General features: G+C 37.6%; 35 non-coding genes and 1 pseudogene across 35 annotated transcripts; all 36 read right to left on the bottom strand.

Annotated features, from left to right (window-relative positions):
• Window positions 1-4,395: 4,395 nt before the first annotated feature.
• On the bottom strand, window positions 4,396-4,562 carry LOC136816191 (small nucleolar RNA U3; annotated as a pseudogene).
• A 176-nt stretch (window positions 4,563-4,738) lies between these two features.
• LOC136816180 (small nucleolar RNA U3) lies at window positions 4,739-4,962 on the bottom strand. Its single transcript, XR_010847848.1, has one exon. It is a non-coding gene; the product is annotated as a small nucleolar RNA U3 (small nucleolar RNA).
• A 176-nt stretch (window positions 4,963-5,138) lies between these two features.
• Window positions 5,139-5,362, bottom strand: LOC136816181 (small nucleolar RNA U3). Its single transcript, XR_010847849.1, has one exon. It is a non-coding gene; the product is annotated as a small nucleolar RNA U3 (small nucleolar RNA).
• Window positions 5,363-5,538: 176 nt separating this feature from the next.
• On the bottom strand, window positions 5,539-5,762 carry LOC136816176 (small nucleolar RNA U3). The gene has a single exon (XR_010847844.1). It is a non-coding gene; the product is annotated as a small nucleolar RNA U3 (small nucleolar RNA).
• Window positions 5,763-5,938: 176 nt separating this feature from the next.
• Window positions 5,939-6,162, bottom strand: LOC136816171 (small nucleolar RNA U3). Its single transcript, XR_010847839.1, has one exon. It is a non-coding gene; the product is annotated as a small nucleolar RNA U3 (small nucleolar RNA).
• Window positions 6,163-6,338: 176 nt separating this feature from the next.
• On the bottom strand, window positions 6,339-6,561 carry LOC136816184 (small nucleolar RNA U3). Its single transcript, XR_010847851.1, has one exon. It is a non-coding gene; the product is annotated as a small nucleolar RNA U3 (small nucleolar RNA).
• Window positions 6,562-6,737: 176 nt separating this feature from the next.
• On the bottom strand, window positions 6,738-6,959 carry LOC136816178 (small nucleolar RNA U3). Its single transcript, XR_010847846.1, has one exon. It is a non-coding gene; the product is annotated as a small nucleolar RNA U3 (small nucleolar RNA).
• Window positions 6,960-7,135: 176 nt separating this feature from the next.
• On the bottom strand, window positions 7,136-7,359 carry LOC136816173 (small nucleolar RNA U3). Its single transcript, XR_010847841.1, has one exon. It is a non-coding gene; the product is annotated as a small nucleolar RNA U3 (small nucleolar RNA).
• A 176-nt stretch (window positions 7,360-7,535) lies between these two features.
• Window positions 7,536-7,759, bottom strand: LOC136816172 (small nucleolar RNA U3). Its single transcript, XR_010847840.1, has one exon. It is a non-coding gene; the product is annotated as a small nucleolar RNA U3 (small nucleolar RNA).
• Window positions 7,760-7,935: 176 nt separating this feature from the next.
• LOC136816159 (small nucleolar RNA U3) lies at window positions 7,936-8,159 on the bottom strand. Its single transcript, XR_010847828.1, has one exon. It is a non-coding gene; the product is annotated as a small nucleolar RNA U3 (small nucleolar RNA).
• Window positions 8,160-8,335: 176 nt separating this feature from the next.
• On the bottom strand, window positions 8,336-8,559 carry LOC136816158 (small nucleolar RNA U3). The gene has a single exon (XR_010847827.1). It is a non-coding gene; the product is annotated as a small nucleolar RNA U3 (small nucleolar RNA).
• Window positions 8,560-8,735: 176 nt separating this feature from the next.
• LOC136816157 (small nucleolar RNA U3) lies at window positions 8,736-8,959 on the bottom strand. The gene has a single exon (XR_010847826.1). It is a non-coding gene; the product is annotated as a small nucleolar RNA U3 (small nucleolar RNA).
• Window positions 8,960-9,135: 176 nt separating this feature from the next.
• Window positions 9,136-9,359, bottom strand: LOC136816156 (small nucleolar RNA U3). The gene has a single exon (XR_010847825.1). It is a non-coding gene; the product is annotated as a small nucleolar RNA U3 (small nucleolar RNA).
• A 176-nt stretch (window positions 9,360-9,535) lies between these two features.
• On the bottom strand, window positions 9,536-9,759 carry LOC136816155 (small nucleolar RNA U3). Its single transcript, XR_010847824.1, has one exon. It is a non-coding gene; the product is annotated as a small nucleolar RNA U3 (small nucleolar RNA).
• A 176-nt stretch (window positions 9,760-9,935) lies between these two features.
• LOC136816154 (small nucleolar RNA U3) lies at window positions 9,936-10,159 on the bottom strand. The gene has a single exon (XR_010847823.1). It is a non-coding gene; the product is annotated as a small nucleolar RNA U3 (small nucleolar RNA).
• Window positions 10,160-10,335: 176 nt separating this feature from the next.
• On the bottom strand, window positions 10,336-10,559 carry LOC136816153 (small nucleolar RNA U3). Its single transcript, XR_010847822.1, has one exon. It is a non-coding gene; the product is annotated as a small nucleolar RNA U3 (small nucleolar RNA).
• A 176-nt stretch (window positions 10,560-10,735) lies between these two features.
• On the bottom strand, window positions 10,736-10,959 carry LOC136816150 (small nucleolar RNA U3). The gene has a single exon (XR_010847820.1). It is a non-coding gene; the product is annotated as a small nucleolar RNA U3 (small nucleolar RNA).
• Window positions 10,960-11,135: 176 nt separating this feature from the next.
• Window positions 11,136-11,359, bottom strand: LOC136816149 (small nucleolar RNA U3). Its single transcript, XR_010847819.1, has one exon. It is a non-coding gene; the product is annotated as a small nucleolar RNA U3 (small nucleolar RNA).
• A 176-nt stretch (window positions 11,360-11,535) lies between these two features.
• LOC136816148 (small nucleolar RNA U3) lies at window positions 11,536-11,759 on the bottom strand. Its single transcript, XR_010847818.1, has one exon. It is a non-coding gene; the product is annotated as a small nucleolar RNA U3 (small nucleolar RNA).
• Window positions 11,760-11,935: 176 nt separating this feature from the next.
• On the bottom strand, window positions 11,936-12,159 carry LOC136816147 (small nucleolar RNA U3). Its single transcript, XR_010847817.1, has one exon. It is a non-coding gene; the product is annotated as a small nucleolar RNA U3 (small nucleolar RNA).
• A 176-nt stretch (window positions 12,160-12,335) lies between these two features.
• LOC136816146 (small nucleolar RNA U3) lies at window positions 12,336-12,559 on the bottom strand. The gene has a single exon (XR_010847816.1). It is a non-coding gene; the product is annotated as a small nucleolar RNA U3 (small nucleolar RNA).
• A 176-nt stretch (window positions 12,560-12,735) lies between these two features.
• Window positions 12,736-12,959, bottom strand: LOC136816145 (small nucleolar RNA U3). Its single transcript, XR_010847815.1, has one exon. It is a non-coding gene; the product is annotated as a small nucleolar RNA U3 (small nucleolar RNA).
• Window positions 12,960-13,135: 176 nt separating this feature from the next.
• On the bottom strand, window positions 13,136-13,359 carry LOC136816144 (small nucleolar RNA U3). The gene has a single exon (XR_010847814.1). It is a non-coding gene; the product is annotated as a small nucleolar RNA U3 (small nucleolar RNA).
• Window positions 13,360-13,535: 176 nt separating this feature from the next.
• On the bottom strand, window positions 13,536-13,759 carry LOC136816143 (small nucleolar RNA U3). The gene has a single exon (XR_010847813.1). It is a non-coding gene; the product is annotated as a small nucleolar RNA U3 (small nucleolar RNA).
• Window positions 13,760-13,935: 176 nt separating this feature from the next.
• LOC136816142 (small nucleolar RNA U3) lies at window positions 13,936-14,159 on the bottom strand. Its single transcript, XR_010847812.1, has one exon. It is a non-coding gene; the product is annotated as a small nucleolar RNA U3 (small nucleolar RNA).
• A 176-nt stretch (window positions 14,160-14,335) lies between these two features.
• On the bottom strand, window positions 14,336-14,559 carry LOC136816141 (small nucleolar RNA U3). Its single transcript, XR_010847811.1, has one exon. It is a non-coding gene; the product is annotated as a small nucleolar RNA U3 (small nucleolar RNA).
• Window positions 14,560-14,735: 176 nt separating this feature from the next.
• On the bottom strand, window positions 14,736-14,959 carry LOC136816139 (small nucleolar RNA U3). Its single transcript, XR_010847809.1, has one exon. It is a non-coding gene; the product is annotated as a small nucleolar RNA U3 (small nucleolar RNA).
• Window positions 14,960-15,135: 176 nt separating this feature from the next.
• LOC136816138 (small nucleolar RNA U3) lies at window positions 15,136-15,359 on the bottom strand. The gene has a single exon (XR_010847808.1). It is a non-coding gene; the product is annotated as a small nucleolar RNA U3 (small nucleolar RNA).
• A 176-nt stretch (window positions 15,360-15,535) lies between these two features.
• LOC136816137 (small nucleolar RNA U3) lies at window positions 15,536-15,759 on the bottom strand. The gene has a single exon (XR_010847807.1). It is a non-coding gene; the product is annotated as a small nucleolar RNA U3 (small nucleolar RNA).
• A 176-nt stretch (window positions 15,760-15,935) lies between these two features.
• LOC136816136 (small nucleolar RNA U3) lies at window positions 15,936-16,159 on the bottom strand. Its single transcript, XR_010847806.1, has one exon. It is a non-coding gene; the product is annotated as a small nucleolar RNA U3 (small nucleolar RNA).
• Window positions 16,160-16,335: 176 nt separating this feature from the next.
• Window positions 16,336-16,559, bottom strand: LOC136816134 (small nucleolar RNA U3). The gene has a single exon (XR_010847805.1). It is a non-coding gene; the product is annotated as a small nucleolar RNA U3 (small nucleolar RNA).
• Window positions 16,560-16,735: 176 nt separating this feature from the next.
• On the bottom strand, window positions 16,736-16,959 carry LOC136816237 (small nucleolar RNA U3). The gene has a single exon (XR_010847898.1). It is a non-coding gene; the product is annotated as a small nucleolar RNA U3 (small nucleolar RNA).
• Window positions 16,960-17,135: 176 nt separating this feature from the next.
• Window positions 17,136-17,359, bottom strand: LOC136816236 (small nucleolar RNA U3). The gene has a single exon (XR_010847897.1). It is a non-coding gene; the product is annotated as a small nucleolar RNA U3 (small nucleolar RNA).
• Window positions 17,360-17,535: 176 nt separating this feature from the next.
• LOC136816235 (small nucleolar RNA U3) lies at window positions 17,536-17,759 on the bottom strand. Its single transcript, XR_010847896.1, has one exon. It is a non-coding gene; the product is annotated as a small nucleolar RNA U3 (small nucleolar RNA).
• A 176-nt stretch (window positions 17,760-17,935) lies between these two features.
• On the bottom strand, window positions 17,936-18,159 carry LOC136816234 (small nucleolar RNA U3). The gene has a single exon (XR_010847895.1). It is a non-coding gene; the product is annotated as a small nucleolar RNA U3 (small nucleolar RNA).
• Window positions 18,160-18,335: 176 nt separating this feature from the next.
• On the bottom strand, window positions 18,336-18,559 carry LOC136816233 (small nucleolar RNA U3). The gene has a single exon (XR_010847894.1). It is a non-coding gene; the product is annotated as a small nucleolar RNA U3 (small nucleolar RNA).
• Window positions 18,560-18,569: the final 10 nt, after the last annotated feature.

Raw genomic sequence — 18,569 nt, 5'->3', positions numbered from 1 at the left:
CCAATTAGTCTTTGACCATCTGGAATATCATGTGAAAAAAGTATATAATCTTAGAAGAGAAGGTAATCTTGTTGTTTTTGAGGTCCTAAAAGGAGACATAGAAGAAGAATTTCCACTCACCATCAAAGCCAATAACAAAATAACCAAACACTTCGTTAGAAAATTTGATCCCATTGATAATTACATCATTCAATGTAAAAAGTGTCTAAAGTTTGGCCATGTACAATCCACCTGTAAACAAAAAAACTCCTTGTGTAGCTGGTGTGGAAAAGAAGATTGTAGGAAAAAATGTAATCAGAAAAAGTGTGTCAATTGTGAGAAAAACCATTCATCATTTTATAGAGGCTGCTCCGTTTACAAGAGACTAGTAGAAAAAGCCACCATCACACGACAAGACAGACAAAGATCCACCAAAATTTCTGCCATTAACAATTCTGTCAAAGAAGTTAAAAGTTCGTATTCCCAACTAGAAAAATCTTATGCACAGGTTGCAAACTTTGGTAAAGAATCTGAATCTTTGAAAACAAGTGTCAATAGTTGTACAGAAGGTATGGGTTTAGTCAAATCCCAAGTAACAGAATTAGCCACTCTTCTGGAAAAAATTACAGTCAACACAGAAACTATCTTTGCAAAATTTTCAGCTCTCGAGAAAAATGTCACGAAAGTAAATAATGTAATAAACTCCATATCCACACGTCTAGAAAAAGTTGAAAACCAAAATAAAGTCATATTTGAGCACATAGAAGATATAAAAGACAATTATGTCACCAAAGAAAACCTTTCATCTGAACTCTCCTCCGAAATCCTATCTCTTTCCCAAAAATCTGTAAACTTTGAATCTTTCTCTTTAATCCTCTTTGAAATTTGCTACGCCATCGAACAACAGAAAATGACAACTCACCTAGATATCTGTTTCCATCTTCAATCCATCCTAAAAAGACATAACAGCAACTTCAGTAAAGAAACTTTCATGCAGTCAATAGAAGAACTAGAAACAACCTCTCTATTACTACAAGAATCCCCGACTATTTCTTCTCTGCCACAATGATGACTCTAAAAATAATTCAATTAAACCTCAATGGATACAAATCTAAAAAACAAGATCTGAAAACCCTTTTAACCGAGGAAATACCTGACATTGTCTGTCTTAATGAGACAAAATTAATAAAGAAGGAAAACATCAACATTAAAGGATACACGTCCATAATGAACAACAGAAGGGACAGAAGGACCTTAAGATCCTATGGAGGGGGTACAGCAATTTTACTAAGAGAAGACATAGCTCATGACCACATAAGGAAATTCCAAATAGGGAAGCATGAAATACTACTAATTAAAATCTTCCCAGACTCTCAAAACATGCAAAAATTTTTCAATCTTTGCTGTTGTTACTTTCCACCTACTTTCACTGCTAATCCAGAAACCTTAAAACTTCTCTTCCTTCCTAATTCAATAATCGTTGGAGACCTAAATTCCAAACACCACTCTTGGGGTAGCATTAAAACAAATTCTAGAGGTACAAGCTTTAGAGAGCTATTCGATAATAATGATTTCGAGACATACATGATGCCACCAAACTACAAAACCAAGAAAGGTGAATTTAAAGAAGTTATCCAACAAATAATTACTTCTCCAGACAGATTCTTCCAAATTAATGACATTACTTCTCTAAAATCCATCGGCTCTGACCATTTACCTGTTTCTTTCTCTTTCTTTGATCCTTCTGCTCCTAAAAAATCTAAATTTGTAAAATTATATCATAAATTAAACATGGACACAGCATCCAGAATTATAAATCAATTCTCTTGTGAGAAAGTCTTTGGTACTAAGAAAGTAGAAGAAAAAACTAATAAATTAATGAATATTCTCCAAGAAATTGATAAGCATATCCCATTTAAGAACATACCAAACAAAAACCAGGGAATGTCCATGGAATGCAGAAAATTAATCAAAGAAAGAAGAAGTACCATCAACCTGCTAAGAAAATACAAAAACAACAACTTTCTCAGAAACAGGAAAACAGAATTAAACAGGCAAATCAAAAATGAAATCCAAAAGAGCAACGATAGGAGATTTAATTTAATTAAAAAGAGGATGAATGAAAGGGAAACAACCAAAAAGACATGGAGTTACATCAAAACCATTTTAGACGGTGAGAAAGTAAACACCCAACATAAAGAACAAACTTTTACTAAAGACGACGGTTCCAAAATTAAAAACAAGCAAGATATTGCAGATGCCTTTAAGGAAAGACAAGAAAATATCTTTCAACCCAATCTATCAAATGATAGAAGACATAAGTACGTTGTAGACCACTGGTTCGAAAACACCCAATTCCACAGAAGAGAACGACATTCAATTTACCACATGCTAGACCCATTATTAACCAGGCACGAAATAGATGAACAAATAACAGATCAAGAAGTAGCTAATGTTCTTAAAAGCCTCAAATCCCACAAAGCACCAGGTCATGATGCCATACAAAATAAACTTCTTTCCACACTTTCTCCTATTCTTATATCACCACTATCTTCTCTTTTTAATGACTGGTTAAATAATTCCATTTTTCCAGATACATTAAAAATAGCCAAAATCACAATGATTCCTAAAGTAAAAAACTCCAAGAAAATTTCCGACCATAGACCTATAAGCCTTTTGCCTGCCATAGGTAAACTTTTTGAAAAAATCTTGGCTAATAGAATTAATTGTTGGGCTGAGGAAAATAATATTATAAATAAGGAACAATCTGGCTTCAGAAATAAAAGAAGTACTGTAGATAACCTTTTTCTTTTATTAAATGACTTTCAAGAAGCAAAAATAAAAGGTGAAAGAATGCACGCTGTGTTTGTAGATTTTGAGAAAGCCTTTGATAAAATAAACCACTCTCTTCTTCTATTTAAACTAAATTCTCTTGGAATCCCTAAATATCTTTTATATATCCTACATAGCTACTTAAAGGATAGGAAAGCATACATAAATTACTCCCATTTTAAATCTGACACCTTTTCTTTGAAGGCAGGAGTTCCACAAGGCTCCTGCCTATCACCCATTCTTTTCTCTCTCTTTGTCAGTGACATACCTAAACCAGTAAATAATAAAATTAAAATGTCTCAATTCGCAGACGACCTTGCTACTTGGGAAAGATACAAGAAAGCCTATGTTTCTGAACTAGATGAATATGTTGAGATCTTATTTGACTGGTTTAGCAAATGGGGCTTAGTGGTTAATATGGACAAAACTAAACATATAAATTTTGGTACCAGTAAAATGTCAATCTGGGTCAGAAATGTTAGACTCAAAAAGGATAATAAAATAAAATTCCTAGGTCTACAACTTGACAAACAATTAAATCTCATCACACACATTTCTGATAAAATTAATAAATCATACCACATATTAAACTTTCTTAGAACCCTTAAAAACCAATACCAAATGTCAAAAAATAAATTATTAATGCTATATAAAAGTCTATTAAGATCAAGACTGGAATACTCGCATATTTGTTTATTAAGTATCTCCAAAGCCCAAATGTATAGAATGGAGAAAATCCAAAATCAAGCACTGAGAATTATATTAGGGAGACCTAGGAGAACGAGAATAGCAGACCTTTATCAGGAATCAAAAGTGTCATCAATAGAAAACAGATTAAAAGCACTTGCAAAAAACTGGCTAACCAAAAGTGTTGGAGTTCTCCACCACCCTCTAAATGTAAACAACTTCATGACTAGACAAAACCCTGAAAAGCCAACACTATTTGAAAGATTAACTTCTTTATAAAAATCAACTCTCTTAGAAATATATATATATCTTTTTCTTCTTATCTCATATACTCTCTTTTATTCTCTTTTACTTTTTCCTTTTCTTGTATTTATAATCATATACAAAAAATTTAATCTTTTATCTTATACAAAATATTTATTACTTTCAACATAATCTTGAGCAACTCAATGTTACTCTTGATTTTTATTATGCACCTTAATATGCAATTTCAAGCATTCACTTTTATTACGTTATTACGTTTTAGTAATACCTTATAAGTCATAGAGACACAACTTTTTTTCATCAAAAACATTTTATATGTACTTATTGTACATCGTTACGTTTTAGTAAACATTTTAACCCATTAAGTTAATATTATAAACATTATATATGTATGATATACATACCTTTCTTTTCTTTTATTAAATAAATCTATCATAAAGTCCATGCATCTTCTCGACCACTAATAAATTAAAACTAATATTCTTCTAAAATCCTCTTAATCCTTACTTAAAATTAAATTAAATGCTTACTTAAAATTAAATTAAATCTCTTACTATCTCCATGTCTTTTCCACTGTATATTAAATTTAAATTAAATTTTAATCAGTAATTCCACAAGTTCAGTAGGCTGGGTACAGAAACTTAAGTAAAATAACTAAAATCCCCAATGGGTAAAGGTAGTTAAAGGAACTACAACACCCCTAAACACCAACTTCACAGATCATGGCTGTTGTGTTTCGCATTGCTGTGAAGCAAAGGAAGAACGCGTACTATAGAAATGATCCTAAAAAGTACGGTCTTGTCCTTTAGAAAGCTGCATAGTTAGAGCCTTGGTTATTTGATGAATTTTCGCTTGTGGTAACAAAGTCAAGATCACGTTTGTAAAATGAACTTTGGAAAGCAATCCATTTGCTTACTAATACTTTTTCGATCTGCTTGATTTCCAAATCAGTTTTTCCATTTCGTTTTCAAAGAAAGCCACTCAGCTGGAATCGCTTTCCTCCAAGAATGCTGTGATTGACAGCTTTCTAGGAACGGTCATCAATAGCAGAACCACATTCGAATTCTCGAACTTGGAAATGCTGAACTTCCCGCTCAGAAAACAATTCTCCAGCTCATCATCATGGCTGTTGTGTTTCGCATTGCTGTGAAGCAAAGGAAGGACGCGTACTATAGAAATGCTCCTAGAAAGTACGGTCTTGTCCTTTAGAAAGCTGCATAGTTAGAGCCTTGGTTATTTGATGAATTTTCGCTTGTGGTTACAACGTCAAGATCACGTTTGTAAAATGAACTTTGGAAAGCAATCCATTTGCTTACAAATACTTTTTCGATCTGCTTGATTTCCAAATCAGTTTTTCCATTTCGTTTTCAAAGAAAGCCACTCAGCTGGAATTGCTTTCCTCCAAGAATGCTGTGATTGACAGCTTTCTAGGAACGGTCATCAATAGTAGAACCACATTCGAATTCTCGAACTTGGAAATGCTGAACTTCCCGCTCAGAAAACAATTCTCCAGCTCATCATCATGGCTGTTGTGTTTCGCATTGCTGTGAAGCAAAGGAAGAACGTGTACTATAGAAATGATCCTAAAAAGTACGGTCTTGTCCTTTAGAAAGCTGCATAGTTAGAGCCTTGGTTATTTGATGAATTTTCGCTTGTGGTTACAACGTCAAGATCACGTTTGTAAAATGAACTTTGGAAAGCAATCCATTTGCTTACAAATACTTTTTCGATCTGCTTGATTTCCAAATCAGTTTTTCCATTTCGTTTTCAAAGAAAGCCACTCAGCTGGAATTGCTTTCCTCCAAGAATGCTGTGATTGACAGCTTTCTAGGAACGGTCATCAATAGCAGAACCACATTCGAATTCTCGAACTTGGAAATGCTGAACTTCCCGCTCAGAAAACAATTATCCAGCTCATCATCATGGCTGTTGTGTTTCGCATTGCTGTGAAGCAAAGGAAGGACGCGTACTATAGAAATGATCCTAAAAAGTACGGTCTTGTCCTTTAGAAAGCTGCATAGTTAGAGCCTTGGTTATTTGATGAATTTTCGCTTGTGGTTACAACGTCAAGATCACGTTTGTAAAATGAACTTTGGAAAGCAATCCATTTGCTTACAAATACTTTTTCGATCTGCTTGATTTCCAAATCAGTTTTTCCATTTCGTTTTCAAAGAAAGCCACTCAGCTGGAATTGCTTTCCTCCAAGAATGCTGTGATTGACAGCTTTCTAGGAACGGTCATCAATAGCGGAACCACATTCGAATTCTCGAACTTGGAAATGCTGAACTTCCCGCTCAGAAAACAATTCTCCAGCTCATCATCATGGCTGTTGTGTTTCGCATTGCTGTGAAGTAAAGGAAGAACGCGTACTATAGAAATGATCCTAAAAAGTACGGTCTTGTCCTTTAGAAAGCTGCATAGTTAGAGCCTTGGTTATTTGATGAATTTTCGTTTGTGGTTACAACGTCAAGATCACGTTTGTAAAGTGAACTTTGGAAAGCAATCCATTTGCTTACAAATACTTTTTCGATCTGCTTGATTTCCAAATCAGTTTTTCCATTTCGTTTTCAAAGAAAGCCACTCAGCTGGAATTGCTTTCCTCCAAGAATGCTGTGATTGACAGCTTTCTAGGAACGGTCATCAATAGCAGAACCACATTCGAATTCTCGAACTTGGAAATGCTGAACTTCCCGCTCAGAAAACAATTCTCCAGCTCATCATCATGGCTGTTGTGTTTCGCATTGTTGTGAAGCAAAGGAAGAACGCGTACTATAGAAATGATCCAAATAGTACGGTCTTGTCCTTTAGAAAGCTGCATAGTTAGACCCTTGGTTATTTGATGAATTTTCGCTTGTGGTTACAACGTCAAGATCACGTTTGTAAAGTAAACTTTGGAAAGCAATCCATTTGTTTACAAATACTTTTTCGATCTGCTTGATTTCCAAATCAGTTTTTCCATTTCGTTTTCAGAGAAAGCCACTCAGCTGGAATTGCTTTCCTCCAAGAATGCTGTGATTGACAGCTTTCTAGGAACGGTCATCAATAGCAGAACCACATTCGAATTCTCGAACTTAGATGCTGAACTTCCCGCTCAGAAAACAATTCTCCAGCTCATCATCATGGCTGTTATGTTTCGCATTGCTGTGAAGCAAAGGAAGAACGCGTACTATAGAAATGATCCTAAAAAGTACGGTCTTGTCCCTTAGAAAGCTGCATAGTTAGAGCCTTGGTTATTTGATGAATTTTCGCTTGTGGTTACAACGTCAAGATCACGTTTGTAAAGTGAACTTTGGAAAGCAATCCATTTGCTTACAAATACTTTTTCGATCTGCTTGATTTCCAAATCAGTTTTTCCATTTCGTTTTCAAAGAAAGCCACTCAGCTGGAATTGCTTTCCTCCAAGAATGCTGTGATTGACAGCTTTCTAGGAACGGTCATCAATAGCAGAACCACATTCGAATTCTCGAACTTGGAAATGCTGAACTTCCCGCTCAGAAAACAATTCTCCAGCTCATCATCATGGCTGTTGTGTTTCGCATTGCTGTGAAGCAAAGGAAGAACGCGTACTAAAGAAATGATCCTAAAAAGTACGGTCTTGTCCTTTAGAAAGCTGCATAGTTAGAGACTTGGTTATTTGATGAATTTTCGCTTGTGGTTACAACGTCAAGATCACGTTTGTAAAATGAACTTTGGAAAGCAATCCATTTGCTTACAAATACTTTTTCGATCTGCTTGATTTCCAAATCAGTTTTTCCATTTCGTTTTCAAAGAAAGCCACTCAGCTGGAATTGCTTTCCTCCAAGAATGCTGTGATTGACAGCTTTCTAGGAACGGTCATCAATAGCAGAACCACATTCGAATTCTCGAACTTGGAAATGCTGAACTTCCCGCTCAGAAAACAATTCTCCAGCTCATCATCATGGCTGTTGTGTTTCGCATTGCTGTGAAGCAAAGGAAGAACGCGTACTATAGAAATGATCCTAAATAGTACGGTCTTGTCCTTTAGAAAGCTGCATAGTTAGATCCTTGGTTATTTGATGAATTTTCGCTTGTGGTTACAACGTCAAGATCACGTTTGTAAAGTAAACTTTGGAAAGCAATCCATTTGTTTACAAATACTTTTTCGATCTGCTTGATTTCCAAATCAGTTTTTCCATTTCGTTTTCAAAGAAAGCCACTCAGCTGGAATTGCTTTCCTCCAAGAATGCTGTGATTGACAGCTTTCTAGGAACGGTCATCAATAGCAGAACCACATTCGAATTCTCGAACTTGGAAATGCTGAACTTCCCGCTCAGAAAACAATTCTCCAGCTCATCATCATGGCTGTTGTGTTTCGCATTGCTGTGAAGCAAAGGAAGAACGCGTACTATAGAAATGATCCTAAAAAGTACGGTCTTGTCCTTTAGAAAGCTGCATAGTTAGAGCCTTGGTTATTTGATGAATTTTCGCTTGTGGTTACAACGTCAAGATCACGTTTGTAAAATGAACTTTGGAAAGCAATCCATTTGCTTACAAATACTTTTTCGATCTGCTTGATTTCCAAATCAGTTTTTCCATTTCGTTTTCAAAGAAAGCCACTCAGCTGGAATTGCTTTCCTCCAAGAATGCTGTGATTGACAGCTTTCTAGGAACGGTCATCAATAGCAGAACCACATTCGAATTCTCGAACTTGGAAATGCTGAACTTCCCGCTCAGAAAACAATTCTCCAGCTCATCATCATGGCTGTTGTGTTTCGCATTGCTGTGAAGCAAAGGAAGAACGCGTACTATAGAAATGATCCTAAAAAGTACGGTCTTGTCCTTTAGAAAGCTGCATAGTTAGAGCCTTGGTTATTTGATGAATTTTCGCTTGTGGTTACAACGTCAAGATCACGTTTGTAAAATGAACTTTGGAAAGCAATCCATTTGCTTACAAATACTTTTTCGATCTGCTTGATTTCCAAATCAGTTTTTCCATTTCGTTTTCAAAGAAAGCCACTCAGCTGGAATTGCTTTCCTCCAAGAATGCTGTGATTGACAGCTTTCTAGGAACGGTCATCAATAGCAGAACCACATTCGAATTCTCGAACTTGGAAATGCTGAACTTCCCGCTCAGAAAACAATTCTCCAGCTCATCATCATGGCTGTTGTGTTTCGCATTGCTGTGAAGCAAAGGAAGAACGCGTACTATAGAAATGATCCTAAAAAGTACGGTCTTGTCCTTTAGAAAGCTGCATAGTTAGAGCCTTGGTTATTTGATGAATTTTCGCTTGTGGTTACAACGTCAAGATCACGTTTGTAAAATGAACTTTGGAAAGCAATCCATTTGCTTACAAATACTTTTTCGATCTGCTTGATTTCCAAATCAGTTTTTCCATTTCGTTTTCAAAGAAAGCCACTCAGCTGGAATTGCTTTCCTCCAAGAATGCTGTGATTGACAGCTTTCTAGGAACGGTCATCAATAGCAGAACCACATTCGAATTCTCGAACTTGGAAATGCTGAACTTCCCGCTCAGAAAACAATTCTCCAGCTCATCATCATGGCTGTTGTGTTTCGCATTGCTGTGAAGCAAAGGAAGAACGCGTACTATAGAAATGATCCTAAAAAGTACGGTCTTGTCCTTTAGAAAGCTGCATAGTTAGAGCCTTGGTTATTTGATGAATTTTCGCTTGTGGTTACAACGTCAAGATCACGTTTGTAAAATGAACTTTGGAAAGCAATCCATTTGCTTACAAATACTTTTTCGATCTGCTTGATTTCCAAATCAGTTTTTCCATTTCGTTTTCAAAGAAAGCCACTCAGCTGGAATTGCTTTCCTCCAAGAATGCTGTGATTGACAGCTTTCTAGGAACGGTCATCAATAGCAGAACCACATTCGAATTCTCGAACTTGGAAATGCTGAACTTCCCGCTCAGAAAACAATTCTCCAGCTCATCATCATGGCTGTTGTGTTTCGCATTGCTGTGAAGCAAAGGAAGAACGCGTACTATAGAAATGATCCTAAAAAGTACGGTCTTGTCCTTTAGAAAGCTGCATAGTTAGAGCCTTGGTTATTTGATGAATTTTCGCTTGTGGTTACAACGTCAAGATCACGTTTGTAAAATGAACTTTGGAAAGCAATCCATTTGCTTACAAATACTTTTTCGATCTGCTTGATTTCCAAATCAGTTTTTCCATTTCGTTTTCAAAGAAAGCCACTCAGCTGGAATTGCTTTCCTCCAAGAATGCTGTGATTGACAGCTTTCTAGGAACGGTCATCAATAGCAGAACCACATTCGAATTCTCGAACTTGGAAATGCTGAACTTCCCGCTCAGAAAACAATTCTCCAGCTCATCATCATGGCTGTTGTGTTTCGCATTGCTGTGAAGCAAAGGAAGAACGCGTACTATAGAAATGATCCTAAAAAGTACGGTCTTGTCCTTTAGAAAGCTGCATAGTTAGAGCCTTGGTTATTTGATGAATTTTCGCTTGTGGTTACAACGTCAAGATCACGTTTGTAAAATGAACTTTGGAAAGCAATCCATTTGCTTACAAATACTTTTTCGATCTGCTTGATTTCCAAATCAGTTTTTCCATTTCGTTTTCAAAGAAAGCCACTCAGCTGGAATTGCTTTCCTCCAAGAATGCTGTGATTGACAGCTTTCTAGGAACGGTCATCAATAGCAGAACCACATTCGAATTCTCGAACTTGGAAATGCTGAACTTCCCGCTCAGAAAACAATTCTCCAGCTCATCATCATGGCTGTTGTGTTTCGCATTGCTGTGAAGCAAAGGAAGAACGCGTACTATAGAAATGATCCTAAAAAGTACGGTCTTGTCCTTTAGAAAGCTGCATAGTTAGAGCCTTGGTTATTTGATGAATTTTCGCTTGTGGTTACAACGTCAAGATCACGTTTGTAAAATGAACTTTGGAAAGCAATCCATTTGCTTACAAATACTTTTTCGATCTGCTTGATTTCCAAATCAGTTTTTCCATTTCGTTTTCAAAGAAAGCCACTCAGCTGGAATTGCTTTCCTCCAAGAATGCTGTGATTGACAGCTTTCTAGGAACGGTCATCAATAGCAGAACCACATTCGAATTCTCGAACTTGGAAATGCTGAACTTCCCGCTCAGAAAACAATTCTCCAGCTCATCATCATGGCTGTTGTGTTTCGCATTGCTGTGAAGCAAAGGAAGAACGCGTACTATAGAAATGATCCTAAAAAGTACGGTCTTGTCCTTTAGAAAGCTGCATAGTTAGAGCCTTGGTTATTTGATGAATTTTCGCTTGTGGTTACAACGTCAAGATCACGTTTGTAAAATGAACTTTGGAAAGCAATCCATTTGCTTACAAATACTTTTTCGATCTGCTTGATTTCCAAATCAGTTTTTCCATTTCGTTTTCAAAGAAAGCCACTCAGCTGGAATTGCTTTCCTCCAAGAATGCTGTGATTGACAGCTTTCTAGGAACGGTCATCAATAGCAGAACCACATTCGAATTCTCGAACTTGGAAATGCTGAACTTCCCGCTCAGAAAACAATTCTCCAGCTCATCATCATGGCTGTTGTGTTTCGCATTGCTGTGAAGCAAAGGAAGAACGCGTACTATAGAAATGATCCTAAAAAGTACGGTCTTGTCCTTTAGAAAGCTGCATAGTTAGAGCCTTGGTTATTTGATGAATTTTCGCTTGTGGTTACAACGTCAAGATCACGTTTGTAAAATGAACTTTGGAAAGCAATCCATTTGCTTACAAATACTTTTTCGATCTGCTTGATTTCCAAATCAGTTTTTCCATTTCGTTTTCAAAGAAAGCCACTCAGCTGGAATTGCTTTCCTCCAAGAATGCTGTGATTGACAGCTTTCTAGGAACGGTCATCAATAGCAGAACCACATTCGAATTCTCGAACTTGGAAATGCTGAACTTCCCGCTCAGAAAACAATTCTCCAGCTCATCATCATGGCTGTTGTGTTTCGCATTGCTGTGAAGCAAAGGAAGAACGCGTACTATAGAAATGATCCTAAAAAGTACGGTCTTGTCCTTTAGAAAGCTGCATAGTTAGAGCCTTGGTTATTTGATGAATTTTCGCTTGTGGTTACAACGTCAAGATCACGTTTGTAAAATGAACTTTGGAAAGCAATCCATTTGCTTACAAATACTTTTTCGATCTGCTTGATTTCCAAATCAGTTTTTCCATTTCGTTTTCAAAGAAAGCCACTCAGCTGGAATTGCTTTCCTCCAAGAATGCTGTGATTGACAGCTTTCTAGGAACGGTCATCAATAGCAGAACCACATTCGAATTCTCGAACTTGGAAATGCTGAACTTCCCGCTCAGAAAACAATTCTCCAGCTCATCATCATGGCTGTTGTGTTTCGCATTGCTGTGAAGCAAAGGAAGAACGCGTACTATAGAAATGATCCTAAAAAGTACGGTCTTGTCCTTTAGAAAGCTGCATAGTTAGAGCCTTGGTTATTTGATGAATTTTCGCTTGTGGTTACAACGTCAAGATCACGTTTGTAAAATGAACTTTGGAAAGCAATCCATTTGCTTACAAATACTTTTTCGATCTGCTTGATTTCCAAATCAGTTTTTCCATTTCGTTTTCAAAGAAAGCCACTCAGCTGGAATTGCTTTCCTCCAAGAATGCTGTGATTGACAGCTTTCTAGGAACGGTCATCAATAGCAGAACCACATTCGAATTCTCGAACTTGGAAATGCTGAACTTCCCGCTCAGAAAACAATTCTCCAGCTCATCATCATGGCTGTTGTGTTTCGCATTGCTGTGAAGCAAAGGAAGAACGCGTACTATAGAAATGATCCTAAAAAGTACGGTCTTGTCCTTTAGAAAGCTGCATAGTTAGAGCCTTGGTTATTTGATGAATTTTCGCTTGTGGTTACAACGTCAAGATCACGTTTGTAAAATGAACTTTGGAAAGCAATCCATTTGCTTACAAATACTTTTTCGATCTGCTTGATTTCCAAATCAGTTTTTCCATTTCGTTTTCAAAGAAAGCCACTCAGCTGGAATTGCTTTCCTCCAAGAATGCTGTGATTGACAGCTTTCTAGGAACGGTCATCAATAGCAGAACCACATTCGAATTCTCGAACTTGGAAATGCTGAACTTCCCGCTCAGAAAACAATTCTCCAGCTCATCATCATGGCTGTTGTGTTTCGCATTGCTGTGAAGCAAAGGAAGAACGCGTACTATAGAAATGATCCTAAAAAGTACGGTCTTGTCCTTTAGAAAGCTGCATAGTTAGAGCCTTGGTTATTTGATGAATTTTCGCTTGTGGTTACAACGTCAAGATCACGTTTGTAAAATGAACTTTGGAAAGCAATCCATTTGCTTACAAATACTTTTTCGATCTGCTTGATTTCCAAATCAGTTTTTCCATTTCGTTTTCAAAGAAAGCCACTCAGCTGGAATTGCTTTCCTCCAAGAATGCTGTGATTGACAGCTTTCTAGGAACGGTCATCAATAGCAGAACCACATTCGAATTCTCGAACTTGGAAATGCTGAACTTCCCGCTCAGAAAACAATTCTCCAGCTCATCATCATGGCTGTTGTGTTTCGCATTGCTGTGAAGCAAAGGAAGAACGCGTACTATAGAAATGATCCTAAAAAGTACGGTCTTGTCCTTTAGAAAGCTGCATAGTTAGAGCCTTGGTTATTTGATGAATTTTCGCTTGTGGTTACAACGTCAAGATCACGTTTGTAAAATGAACTTTGGAAAGCAATCCATTTGCTTACAAATACTTTTTCGATCTGCTTGATTTCCAAATCAGTTTTTCCATTTCGTTTTCAAAGAAAGCCACTCAGCTGGAATTGCTTTCCTCCAAGAATGCTGTGATTGACAGCTTTCTAGGAACGGTCATCAATAGCAGAACCACATTCGAATTCTCGAACTTGGAAATGCTGAACTTCCCGCTCAGAAAACAATTCTCCAGCTCATCATCATGGCTGTTGTGTTTCGCATTGCTGTGAAGCAAAGGAAGAACGCGTACTATAGAAATGATCCTAAAAAGTACGGTCTTGTCCTTTAGAAAGCTGCATAGTTAGAGCCTTGGTTATTTGATGAATTTTCGCTTGTGGTTACAACGTCAAGATCACGTTTGTAAAATGAACTTTGGAAAGCAATCCATTTGCTTACAAATACTTTTTCGATCTGCTTGATTTCCAAATCAGTTTTTCCATTTCGTTTTCAAAGAAAGCCACTCAGCTGGAATTGCTTTCCTCCAAGAATGCTGTGATTGACAGCTTTCTAGGAACGGTCATCAATAGCAGAACCACATTCGAATTCTCGAACTTGGAAATGCTGAACTTCCCGCTCAGAAAACAATTCTCCAGCTCATCATCATGGCTGTTGTGTTTCGCATTGCTGTGAAGCAAAGGAAGAACGCGTACTATAGAAATGATCCTAAAAAGTACGGTCTTGTCCTTTAGAAAGCTGCATAGTTAGAGCCTTGGTTATTTGATGAATTTTCGCTTGTGGTTACAACGTCAAGATCACGTTTGTAAAATGAACTTTGGAAAGCAATCCATTTGCTTACAAATACTTTTTCGATCTGCTTGATTTCCAAATCAGTTTTTCCATTTCGTTTTCAAAGAAAGCCACTCAGCTGGAATTGCTTTCCTCCAAGAATGCTGTGATTGACAGCTTTCTAGGAACGGTCATCAATAGCAGAACCACATTCGAATTCTCGAACTTGGAAATGCTGAACTTCCCGCTCAGAAAACAATTCTCCAGCTCATCATCATGGCTGTTGTGTTTCGCATTGCTGTGAAGCAAAGGAAGAACGCGTACTATAGAAATGATCCTAAAAAGTACGGTCTTGTCCTTTAGAAAGCTGCATAGTTAGAGCCTTGGTTATTTGATGAATTTTCGCTTGTGGTTACAACGTCAAGATCACGTTTGTAAAATGAACTTTGGAAAGCAATCCATTTGCTTACAAATACTTTTTCGATCTGCTTGATTTCCAAATCAGTTTTTCCATTTCGTTTTCAAAGAAAGCCACTCAGCTGGAATTGCTTTCCTCCAAGAATGCTGTGATTGACAGCTTTCTAGGAACGGTCATCAATAGCAGAACCACATTCGAATTCTCGAACTTGGAAATGCTGAACTTCCCGCTCAGAAAACAATTCTCCAGCTCATCATCATGGCTGTTGTGTTTCGCATTGCTGTGAAGCAAAGGAAGAACGCGTACTATAGAAATGATCCTAAAAAGTACGGTCTTGTCCTTTAGAAAGCTGCATAGTTAGAGCCTTGGTTATTTGATGAATTTTCGCTTGTGGTTACAACGTCAAGATCACGTTTGTAAAATGAACTTTGGAAAGCAATCCATTTGCTTACAAATACTTTTTCGATCTGCTTGATTTCCAAATCAGTTTTTCCATTTCGTTTTCAAAGAAAGCCACTCAGCTGGAATTGCTTTCCTCCAAGAATGCTGTGATTGACAGCTTTCTAGGAACGGTCATCAATAGCAGAACCACATTCGAATTCTCGAACTTGGAAATGCTGAACTTCCCGCTCAGAAAACAATTCTCCAGCTCATCATCATGGCTGTTGTGTTTCGCATTGCTGTGAAGCAAAGGAAGAACGCGTACTATAGAAATGATCCTAAAAAGTACGGTCTTGTCCTTTAGAAAGCTGCATAGTTAGAGCCTTGGTTATTTGATGAATTTTCGCTTGTGGTTACAACGTCAAGATCACGTTTGTAAAATGAACTTTGGAAAGCAATCCATTTGCTTACAAATACTTTTTCGATCTGCTTGATTTCCAAATCAGTTTTTCCATTTCGTTTTCAAAGAAAGCCACTCAGCTGGAATTGCTTTCCTCCAAGAATGCTGTGATTGACAGCTTTCTAGGAACGGTCATCAATAGCAGAACCACATTCGAATTCTCGAACTTGGAAATGCTGAACTTCCCGCTCAGAAAACAATTCTCCAGCTCATCATCATGGCTGTTGTGTTTCGCATTGCTGTGAAGCAAAGGAAGAACGCGTACTATAGAAATGATCCTAAAAAGTACGGTCTTGTCCTTTAGAAAGCTGCATAGTTAGAGCCTTGGTTATTTGATGAATTTTCGCTTGTGGTTACAACGTCAAGATCACGTTTGTAAAATGAACTTTGGAAAGCAATCCATTTGCTTACAAATACTTTTTCGATCTGCTTGATTTCCAAATCAGTTTTTCCATTTCGTTTTCAAAGAAAGCCACTCAGCTGGAATTGCTTTCCTCCAAGAATGCTGTGATTGACAGCTTTCTAGGAACGGTCATCAATAGCAGAACCACATTCGAATTCTCGAACTTGGAAATGCTGAACTTCCCGCTCAGAAAACAATTCTCCAGCTCATCATCATGGCTGTTGTGTTTCGCATTGCTGTGAAGCAAAGGAAGAACGCGTACTATAGAAATGATCCTAAAAAGTACGGTCTTGTCCTTTAGAAAGCTGCATAGTTAGAGCCTTGGTTATTTGATGAATTTTCGCTTGTGGTTACAACGTCAAGATCACGTTTGTAAAATGAACTTTGGAAAGCAATCCATTTGCTTACAAATACTTTTTCGATCTGCTTGATTTCCAAATCAGTTTTTCCATTTCGTTTTCAAAGAAAGCCACTCAGCTGGAATTGCTTTCCTCCAAGAATGCTGTGATTGACAGCTTTCTAGGAACGGTCATCAATAGCAGAACCACATTCGAATTCTCGAACTTGGAAATGCTGAACTTCCCGCTCAGAAAACAATTCTCCAGCTCATCATCATGGCTGTTGTGTTTCGCATTGCTGTGAAGCAAAGGAAGAACGCGTACTATAGAAATGATCCTAAAAAGTACGGTCTTGTCCTTTAGAAAGCTGCATAGTTAGAGCCTTGGTTATTTGATGAATTTTCGCTTGTGGTTACAACGTCAAGATCACGTTTGTAAAATGAACTTTGGAAAGCAATCCATTTGCTTACAAATACTTTTTCGATCTGCTTGATTTCCAAATCAGTTTTTCCATTTCGTTTTCAAAGAAAGCCACTCAGCTGGAATTGCTTTCCTCCAAGAATGCTGTGATTGACAGCTTTCTAGGAACGGTCATCAATAGCAGAACCACATTCGAATTCTCGAACTTGGAAATGCTGAACTTCCCGCTCAGAAAACAATTCTCCAGCTCATCATCATGGCTGTTGTGTTTCGCATTGCTGTGAAGCAAAGGAAGAACGCGTACTATAGAAATGATCCTAAAAAGTACGGTCTTGTCCTTTAGAAAGCTGCATAGTTAGAGCCTTGGTTATTTGATGAATTTTCGCTTGTGGTTACAACGTCAAGATCACGTTTGTAAAATGAACTTTGGAAAGCAATCCATTTGCTTACAAATACTTTTTCGATCTGCTTGATTTCCAAATCAGTTTTTCCATTTCGTTTTCAAAGAAAGCCACTCAGCTGGAATTGCTTTCCTCCAAGAATGCTGTGATTGACAGCTTTCTAGGAACGGTCATCAATAGCAGAACCACATTCGAATTCTCGAACTTGGAAATGCTGAACTTCCCGCTCAGAAAACAATTCTCCAGCTCATCATCATGGCTGTTGTGTTTCGCATTGCTGTGAAGCAAAGGAAGAACGCGTACTATAGAAATGATCCTAAAAAGTACGGTCTTGTCCTTTAGAAAGCTGCATAGTTAGAGCCTTGGTTATTTGATGAATTTTCGCTTGTGGTTACAACGTCAAGATCACGTTTGTAAAATGAACTTTGGAAAGCAATCCATTTGCTTACAAATACTTTTTCGATCTGCTTGATTTCCAAATCAGTTTTTCCATTTCGTTTTCAAAGAAAGCCACTCAGCTGGAATTGCTTTCCTCCAAGAATGCTGTGATTGACAGCTTTCTAGGAACGGTCATCAATAGCAGAACCACATTCGAATTCTCGAACTTGGAAATGCTGAACTTCCCGCTCAGAAAACAATTCTCCAGCTCATCATCATGGCTGTTGTGTTTCGCATTGCTGTGAAGCAAAGGAAGAACGCGTACTATAGAAATGATCCTAAAAAGTACGGTCTTGTCCTTTAGAAAGCTGCATAGTTAGAGCCTTGGTTATTTGATGAATTTTCGCTTGTGGTTACAACGTCAAGATCACGTTTGTAAAATGAACTTTGGAAAGCAATCCATTTGCTTACAAATACTTTTTCGATCTGCTTGATTTCCAAATCAGTTTTTCCATTTCGTTTTCAAAGAAAGCCACTCAGCTGGAATTGCTTTCCTCCAAGAATGCTGTGATTGACAGCTTTCTAGGAACGGTCATCAATAGCAGAACCACATTCGAATTCTCGAACTTGGAAATGCTGAACTTCCCGCTCAGAAAACAATTCTCCAGCTCATCATCATGGCTGTTGTGTTTCGCATTGCTGTGAAGCAAAGGAAGAACGCGTACTATAGAAATGATCCTAAAAAGTACGGTCTTGTCCTTTAGAAAGCTGCATAGTTAGAGCCTTGGTTATTTGATGAATTTTCGCTTGTGGTTACAACGTCAAGATCACGTTTGTAAAATGAACTTTGGAAAGCAATCCATTTGCTTACAAATACTTTTTCGATCTGCTTGATTTCCAAATCAGTTTTTCCATTTCGTTTTCAAAGAAAGCCACTCAGCTGGAATTGCTTTCCTCCAAGAATGCTGTGATTGACAGCTTTCTAGGAACGGTCATCAATAGCAGAACCACATTCGAATTCTCGAACTTGGAAATGCTGAACTTCCCGCTCAGAAAACAATTCTCCAGCTCATCATCATGGCTGTTGTGTTTCGCATTGCTGTGAAGCAAAGGAAGAACGCGTACTATAGAAATGATCCTAAAAAGTACGGTCTTGTCCTTTAGA

This window comes from Clytia hemisphaerica, unplaced genomic scaffold (assembly GCF_902728285.1).
Source record: "Clytia hemisphaerica strain Z4C2 unplaced genomic scaffold, Clytia hemisphaerica genome assembly, whole genome shotgun sequence".
In the NCBI taxonomy this organism is placed as follows: Eukaryota; Metazoa; Cnidaria; class Hydrozoa; order Leptothecata; family Clytiidae; genus Clytia; species Clytia hemisphaerica.
This window is presented reverse-complemented; position numbering and strand designations above follow the sequence as displayed.